Genomic DNA, 8,912 nt, shown 5'->3' with positions numbered 1-8,912 from the left:
TTGAGACCCATTGCTTTAGAGAAATGGATCCTGTTTCATCACTTAGAGCACTTGTAGGTGAGCGTGCTACATGCTAACACATGTGTGTACCAGGTCTTTGTGTCAGACTGTGATGGCCACCATCTGTTACACAAACTGGAAACATTGTTAGATATTTGTTACATACATAGCTTGTTAGATACCAGCTTACTCTTGTGGTTAGAGTAGACATGAGAAAGGTTATATAAGGGAGGTTTAGGGTATTTTTATGTTTCTGTTTGCCCCACTTATGAAAGGTGTGTGGATGGTAGGAGAAAGCTAGGCTCTGGGGAATTCCTCGGACGATCAGGGTGGTATAATTAAGGTAAATGAGGAAGCTAACACCTGCAGCCCTTTCTTTATAATGCTTTTCTTCTCTCCCGTTCATCCAATGAGCTATAAAAGCTCAGTGCACTGCAGAGGCATCCTTTTCAGAGCAATGGGGTCCTTCAAGCTCCAGATTTAAAGCGGGCAAGAGGGCTCACTCCCTCTGGCAGGACCACCAATCAGGACAAGAGAAGCAGCAGGCCCGAGAGGCTGCATTGGTTCTAAAGGTCAGGGCACCCGTGAGGATTTGGTCACTGTGGAAAAGCTGACAAGCCGGCCTCTCGTAAAGTCCTCAGCATTTCCACAAAATGGACTTAGAGCAAGGCACGGAGGGATGGGGTTATTTTTCAGTCCGTTTGAGTTCAGTTTTTCGCTGCAGACACACAGAGTAGGTTTGAACCCACACCTGACCGGGCCCAGCTCTTTGGTGAGTGATGTGTAACTGTTCTGTCTGTGATCACGGGTTCCATCGGCGGGGGAGAAACAACCAGCAGTTGTGTCCGGAGCCCTGAGAACTGGAGACCTTTCCACATCTGTTTGCCTAGTCGGGGGTGGGAGGAAATCACCAAAACCCTCCAGAGCTGGGCCGGAGCCGGAGGTGGGGGTCGGGGCACAAAAGGGCTTAAGCCACTGGCGACCCCGGGTCATATGACCACCCCATGGTCCTCCCCCAGCCCCTTTCATCCCCTCAGGTGCCCAACACTCAGCCTTTTCATCATCCCCTAGGTCAGCAGGATCAGGTTTATGTGAGTCGACCAGAAAGCTTATCAAACGAAGGCAGAAGCAGGTGTTTGAAAACCTCCTCCTGCTAAAAGCTGGGTCGAACAAGGTTGTCGATGCGGCCAAGGCCAGGGCCCTCACTAATTGCGTTTTCTTTCCTGTTCCCTTTTCCTCTCTTTCTGCTTTGGAACCCCTAGAGGTCTTTGGGAATCGGTCACTAAAACAAACCACTCCAAGAGCTGGGGATACAGGGAAAAACAAAGCTAAATCCGGGTGTCATTGTTGGTAGCTTGAATCGATCGTGATGGGGACAGTTGCATCATGGAAATCAATAGGCTACAATGCAGACTCTCTTCCCTCCAAAATCAGTTGTTAAACATTTACCAGCTTTCACTGTGGAGACTGTTGCTCAAAGTATGATTCTCAGAGCAATTGTATCTGAATTTCCCAGGGAAAGAAAGAAGGTAGGGGTGGAGGTGTTGCTATTTAAATACAGATTTCCTGGTCAACCTGAACTCAGTGAATCAAATTCTCTGGAGGGGAGCCTGGAGAGATGTGTTTTTAGCAAAGTTATTAATAAATTTGATAAAGTTTAAGACTTCGGTCTTAGGGAGTGGGAGAGAAGAGTGGGTGTACATCTGGCTTTTGGCATCTAGAAGGAACAGCTGGCTTCAGTCCCAGTTGGCCTGAACCCGGACAGCTGTTTTCCCTCGAGATATAAACTTCATGACGGGAAAAGGAGGTGGGAATTCTGGGGTCCCATCCATCCACTGACAACATGATTGGTTCTGCCTTGGATCGCAGGATGTCTCCACATTCTAACCTTGAAACTTGGACGCAAGACAACATGAGCAAGTGCCCAGACATATGCATTAGCATGAAGAAATTCACCACCATTCATGCCATCGATAGGGCCAGTGGAAGCCCTACCCAGGGCTCCAGGCAGAGGAGCCCAGGCAGGACCCAGTGTTTCCATATTAGATTGCCGAGGACAGCAATTTTCTTTCAGGTTTGTAGAGGCATTAGTGGGAGCTTTCACAATCAGATATGATTTATGAAAAAAGGTCCTTGTTTACTTTAGCCCACTGGATCAGGAAGAGAAGGTCCTTTAAAGAAGAAAGAAAAAGAGAAGAGAGATCTTTGTTTCCTCAGAGGTGAAACAGAAACTTTGCAGAGGGCTCAACATTGCTTTTGACTTGTTTTGCATCTACCTGAGGGAATAGTACAGATTAATTTTTTCTGAAAACTTAACTACATTTCCAAACAGTTCTGGGAGGTAGGTGTTGATGAGAAAGAGAAGACCAGGCCAGACCACATGAAAATAGAGCTGGTAAGTGGAAGGAAGGGCTGGAGTTTGGACTCCAATTCTGATGAAGCCCCGCTCCCCAAAAAATACCAATGCAGTTCCCTCCCAAGCCCAATGCAGTATTTTTTTTTTTTTTTTTTTTTTTTTTTTTTGCATGTGGTTGGAGCCCAGAGGAGTTGTTAACAGGCAACTGGGACAGTGACATTGGACATGTGAGCTCAAATTATTGTGAATTCTTAAACTGTTAGAGCTCCTTGTATCCTGATGCAAATTCAGAAACATAAAGCCACATGTAAAACTTTCAAGATTATGAACTATTAGATTATTGGCTATTAAATTATCCACTGGAATGGATAGTTGAGAGTCCACCATGTTGCTGAGTATAATTTAGGCACTCCCCATATCAGGCATTCAGGCTCACAGCACTTCATCAAGTTCACAAGCAGGGCCTACTTGTTTGCTCTGACTGTTCGGGCTTTTATCAAATATGAAACTTCATCAAGTGGAAGGGGGAAGTGGCCAAATGGCCTACTTCAGGAAAGCAAGATGTGATCTCAAATATTTTTTCTGAGGTTTCATGGCCTTCTTGTACCTAAGAACTCTCCTCCTCACCCAAAGCCTCATCTCCACTTTGAAATCACTCACTCATTTAGCAAATAATTAGCAAGAACCTACTGTGCATCAGGGCTTCCCTGGTGCCTCAGTTGGTAAAAAATCGGTGTGCAATGCAGGAGACCCATGTTCGATTCCTGGATTGGGAAGATTCTCCTGGAGAAGAAAATGAAAGTCCACTCCAGTATTGTTTGCCTGGAGGATTCCATGAACAGAGGAGCCTGGCAGGCTACAGTCCATGAGGTCTCAAAAATCGGACAGAGCTTAGTAACTAAACCCCCCACCACTATGTGTCAGGGAAGAACAGAAAGCAAATAGACCACATCTCATCCTCATGAAGTTCTGTCTATTGAGAGACAGATATTATACAAAAATATATAAAAATATTCTACCTTGTCTGAAATGCTGTGAAAGAAGAGCACATGGTGCAAAGAGACCAATGGTTTTGATGGTCATCCACAGCAAGAACATTTACAAGGAAACCTTATTGATAGGACTTCTTGTTTTCATTGTTTTGGGTGGCACGGGGTGGGGAGAAGGAGTTGCTGAAAGTTTAGTTGGGAACACTTGAAAGGGAGATGTCATGTAGGCAACTGAATTCCAAACTCAGGAGAGAAGCTGGTTTGGGAGTCAGCAACACAGAAGAAGACTGGGGCCCTCATTAGAGGGCCCAGACGAGGTCATTTAGGGACGATGTGTACAACGACTGAGGCCTGCACCCTGGGCTGCCCATATGGAGCTCTCTTGGACAGAAAGCCATTTGAAAAGGCTGGTCAGTTGCACTTAGGAGTAGTGGACGTACAAATACAAAAATCAGAAAAGCAATTCACAGCCCCCAGGACACTGACTCCCACATCTTTTTTTCCCCATAAGCCAAGCAGGCTGTCTGTGGGCCAGTGAGTGGATTAAACTAGAACTTCCAGAATTGGAACAACTAGCCTTGTCCTAGGAAGTGCTTCATAGCTCTGTTATTTTCTCTTTCTTCCTCAGTTCCAAGTTCCTTGGCCCCTTGGAGATGCTGCGTGTGTAGGTGTTAGGGAGAAAGCAAGTAAACCAGTTCACACTGGTGTGTGAGTGCTGTTTAACCACCTAAGCCTCACTGAGGTATATCACTGAAAAAAGGCAAAACTAAATCTCAAGTCTGTGCAGTTTTAGGAAAACTAGTATATTGATGGTGATGCCCTCGGGAGGGAAGACACTTGTGGGTAGGGGTGATCACTCTGTCCCCCCTTCAGCTTCCTTCCATTCCTCCATTGCAAGACTCCCAAGAGCCTTGAAAATCTCCATCACTTACAGAGTGGTTCCTCTGGCATCATAACCAGGCCCCTGACAACTATGTTAGCTAATAACAGTGGACATTAACTGAGCACTCACTATGTGTAGAAAGTGCTACACTCAAGCACTTTTCACAGCTGACCTCGTTTAGGTCACAGCAACGAGGCTGGGCCACTCTTCTCACTTTACAGGGGAGGCCAAGAAGGATTTGCCATGTGACTCAGCTGCCTATGGACACGCAGCTCATAGGCTGAGATTTGAAACAGGGTCTTGCTTCCCAGTCCACACTTGGGGAGGTGAGTCTGAGACTCTGTATTTGGGTTTGCTGAGAGTATAAAAGTGAACCCCAATCTGGTGCTCTGAGGTGGGCTCTCACTATGCCTGGCTTAGTTTGGCCCCATCCTGAGGTGTCTCAGGAGGACAGCCCAGGCCAAGCCTGTCATTTCTGATCACAAACAAAATGGGAGTCCTGTGAGGTGTCAGGCTTCTGTCTCTTTAGAGAGAGGACCAAAAATTCCCCTGAATTTGTTAGAATGAGTTGGAGGACACAGTCTTTTCAAGCCAAGCCTCTTGGGTAGAGCCTGCAGTGACCACAGAAGAATACGGAAATTCCCCTCACTGTCTCTGAGGTGTTCACATTCTTCTCTCTCTGGAACAAAGCCTTTGGAAGCCTCCATAACCCTCCCTCTCTTGGCTCAGAGGCCCAGCTACACTTTATAAAACAACCCAGGGCCATCTGATTTGAAGCATGTACCGGCTCGTGTGGGCAAGACAGTAATTACCTCCAATTCCAGTTAGGAAAGCTGAAACCTGCCTTTTTCATGCCTCAAACAATTATGGAAGCTCCTTTTGAAGCTCTAGATAGAATAGAAAAGCAAAACAAACCAGAGCCAATTAGAGCCTGGGATTTGAGGATGGCTTAGTTTTGTGCAGCGGGACTCAGGAGGAACTGTGGGAGAGGGTCAGGGGTCACCCCAAACCTCCAGCTGCCAACCGACTTTGCCTGTGCCAAAAGGACCATTATTTTGTATTTAAAATCAAGGCCCCTTTCCCTGGCTCGGGAACAATTTGCAGGAACGGCCTCTGCATCAGCTGTGAAGAAGACTCCCTGATTAGATAAGGCCTGGAATGCATTTGATGTTGAGCAAAACAGTTCTCTGACAGCTTTCCTCACATGCCTTTAACATGTTTTTCCCTCAGTTCAAAGTTGGTAAGAGAAACTGAATCCCCAGAGGCTCTTTTGCTTTGGGGTCCATATCTGAGGAATTTCTGTGGCCCGTGTGCCATTTGGGGTTGAAGTTCTCCAGCCCTGAAGCCCTTCTGGGCTTGGTTGTAGAATCTGGCTGTTTGGAGGCAGGCTGAGGAACTACGATGAGAGTGGAAAGAGCAGATGACCAGGCATGAGGTCAGAGGTCAGCAAACAGTCCTGGGGTGGGGCGGAAAGCCCGAGGACCCATGCTTCTTTACAGAACCCAGTGACCATTCTGTGTTGTTCAACACTGTGCCACAAAGTACAGAGATGGAAGTGGAGCTGGGGCATGGAGGTTTGAAGCTGCATTAAAGCTGGTTTGGCCAAAATCTGTTCATGAGAAAGATTGTCCAGGTGGCCTTTTGAATTAGTAGGATTGGGCTGACTTTGAGGGCCACGTGACATTGCTCTGGGAGGCTTCCCTTTTGAGTTTGAATTAAGATTAACTGGACACCAGAGAGCCCTAAGAGAATGCCCTCTGCTGTATTTGTGCCCTTATTCCAAACTGAGAAAAGACCTTGGTATAGCTGCTCTGCTCTCCATCTGCCTGTCATTCACCCACTTGAAATGGGGCTTGATGTCTCCCTTTAACTATAAGAAACAGCCATATGGGAACAGTATTCCTGTAGAGCAATACAAAGGAAACTTTGCTCAGGAATATATCTGCTGCAGTCAAGATTGGGTGAATATCAGTGTTCTTGAGATATCAAAATGACTGGCTCTCCGGCTATAAGAGAAAAGCTTCATATCTTGTTAGGTCTTTGATAATTGTAACAGCCAAGATGTATCAGAGCTTTTACCAAGTACTGTGCTCTATTCTAAAGGCTTTGTGTGGTCTCTCATCTGCTCCTGACTCCAACCCTTTGAGGCAGGTGCTTTTATTATCCTCAAGGTACAGATGAGGAAACTGAGACGTGGGGAGGTCAAGTAACCTGACCAAAATCACAGAGGGAATCAGCCTTGCTCGTAAGACACCGACAGAGAAAGCTACTGTCATGATTTTGGAGTGGCTTAGAAGCACTGAAAATTTTTTTTTTTTTTTTTAATTTTATTTTATTTTTAAACTTTACATAACTGTATTAGATTTGCCAAATATCAAAATGAATCCGCCACAGGTTTACATGTTAAATAATAATCAGATCAGATCAGATCAGTCGCTCAGTTGTGTCCGACTCTTTGCGACCCCATGAATCGCAGCACACCAGGCCTCCCTGTCCATCACCAACTCCTGGAGTTCACTGAGACTCACATCCATCGAGTCAGTGATGCCATCCAGCCATCTCATTCTCTGTCGTCCCCTTCTCCTCCTGCCCTCAATCCCTCCCAGCATCAGAGTCTTTTCCTATGAGTCAACTCTTCGCATGAGGTGGCCAAAGTACTGGAGTTTCAGCTTTAGCATCATTCCTTCCAAAGAAACCCCAGGGCTGATCTCCTTCAGAATGGGCTGGTTGGATCTCCTTGCAGTCCAAGGGACTCTCAAGAGTCTTCTCCAACACCACAGTTCAAAAGCATCAATTCTTCGGCGCTCAGCCTTCTTCACAGTCCAACTCTCACATGCATACGTGACCACAGGAAAAACCATAGCCTTGACTAGACAATGCTTAAAATTTTAAAATCCAAACTTTTCAATCTGGTCAGGCTAAAAGTGTATAGCTGGAGTTAACCCTGAATGGGTAGCCAAGCAGTGTTGGAATCAGAGGCCTCTCTCCTGCATAATCTTGAAGGAGCTCTGTCAAGACCAAGAAATAGAAGCATGTTACAAGTACTACATTAACAACCCTAGAAGGGAGACATGTGAAGCACCCACAGGCTCAAACTGCTTTTGAATAAAGTGTCCCTAATGTATCCAAAACACATGATTAAGAAATGTTCTGGACACATTTTCAAGATTTTGGAGCTGAGTTACCTGTGGAAAATGCTCATATTGTCCTAGAAACTGTGTCTTGTGGTCATTGTTCAGGAGGATTCCTGGCTGCTGTCATTAATTTGACCCTGTGGGATGGTTCTTTTTTTAGGCTCTGGTGGGGAGCATAGGCATTGATGCTCTAGACTTTGAGTTGAGTCTTCTCAGGAAGATGGGTGTGTCTGAAGCCCTTTAAGCATCGTTTATGTGATTTCCCAACCTTTTCTCTGCAGCAGACCCCAGGTGATTCTTCTCCAGGATGCAGCAGAGACTGCCAGCTGCTTCGTAGGCTCTCAGTTGGGCTTGAATGCTCATAATCAGGGTTCTCAGCTTTTCCATTTGGGGCCTATGGTAGGCAGAATAATGACCTCACAAAGATGTCTATGTCCTAATCCCTGGAACCTATGACTATGTTATATGGCAAGGGAGAAATGAGGAAGCAGATGAAATTAAGGTTGCTAGTCAGTTGACTTTAGAAATAACATCCTGGGTTATACAGGTGGGCCCAATGTAATCACAGGGCCTGTAAATGTGGAGGGAAGCAGAAGAGCCAGAATGATGTGATATGAGAAAGACTTTGATGGGCCATTGCTGGCTTTGAAGGTGGAAGGGGGCCATGAGTCAAAAAATGTGGACAGCCTCCTGAAGCAGGAAAAGGAAGGAAATTAATTTTCCCCTAGAAGCTCTAGAAAGGAACACAGCCCTTCCAACACCTTGATTTTAGTCCAGTGAGACCTATGTCAGACTTTTGACCTCTTGAGCCATAAATTTGTATTGCTTTAAGCTATTATATTCATGGTAATTTGTGAGAGCAGTCATAGAAAACTAATCCAAGGCCATAGACAGCTACAACATGAAAGACAGCAATCTCTTCAGGGTCCATGACCTGGGAGTGAGAAACCATGATGGCCACCTCAGCATTTTCCCAGTAACTGTCTGGAAACTCTCACTGCCCCCACCCCTTGGCCAGTTACCATCTACATGTGCACACTCCAGTCATCAGAGTTTTCCCTTTATGGGGCCTCTTCTCAGCTGGCATGGTCCATTTCTGGGCAGTGTTGCCAAGGCCTCTCCCCAGTATGGTCCATAAGCCCTATGGTGTGATGGTGAGACGCTTTTCACATCCATCCAAAATGCCAAACACTTCTGGCTAGCTCAAGGTTTGGGGGATTTTTTCTGTCTTTCCAAACAACCAGCCACAGCTTCTCTGAGATCTAGAATATGGAATTAATATGACAGAACCTTGATATGCTAAGTGTGGGAGGACCACCTGAGCTATCCTTGGATTTGAGAAGCCATATGTTGCAAAATGTATGGTTTTCTTCTATCTTCCACTATTCCTCTCACATGAACATTCAAGTCAAACTTGTGGCCTGGGTTAAGAAGCTAGAATTCCTGGGATTCTGGCTCAGTCTCTTACTAACTCTGTGATGTTAGGTAAGTTATTTAAATTCATTGTGTTTCATCTCTTGTCTGTAAAATAGGGAAAATATGAGTTAATA

The 8,912-nt window shown here is 45.7% G+C and overlaps 1 long non-coding RNA gene across 1 annotated transcript; it reads right to left on the bottom strand.

The window, feature by feature from the left end:
* Window positions 1-7,088: 7,088 nt before the first annotated feature.
* Window positions 7,089-7,770, bottom strand: LOC102403866. Its single transcript, XR_006542655.1, has 2 exons — window positions 7,414-7,770; window positions 7,089-7,236 (listed from the first exon to the last, which is right to left on the bottom strand). It is a non-coding gene; the product is annotated as an uncharacterized LOC102403866 (long non-coding RNA).
* Between the last annotated feature and the right edge of the window lie 1,142 nt (window positions 7,771-8,912).

Source organism: Bubalus bubalis, chromosome 11, assembly GCF_019923935.1.
Source record: "Bubalus bubalis isolate 160015118507 breed Murrah chromosome 11, NDDB_SH_1, whole genome shotgun sequence".
Taxonomy (NCBI): domain Eukaryota; kingdom Metazoa; phylum Chordata; class Mammalia; order Artiodactyla; family Bovidae; genus Bubalus; species Bubalus bubalis.
Note: the sequence above shows the minus strand (reverse complement) of the source record. Positions and strands in the feature narration are given on the sequence as shown.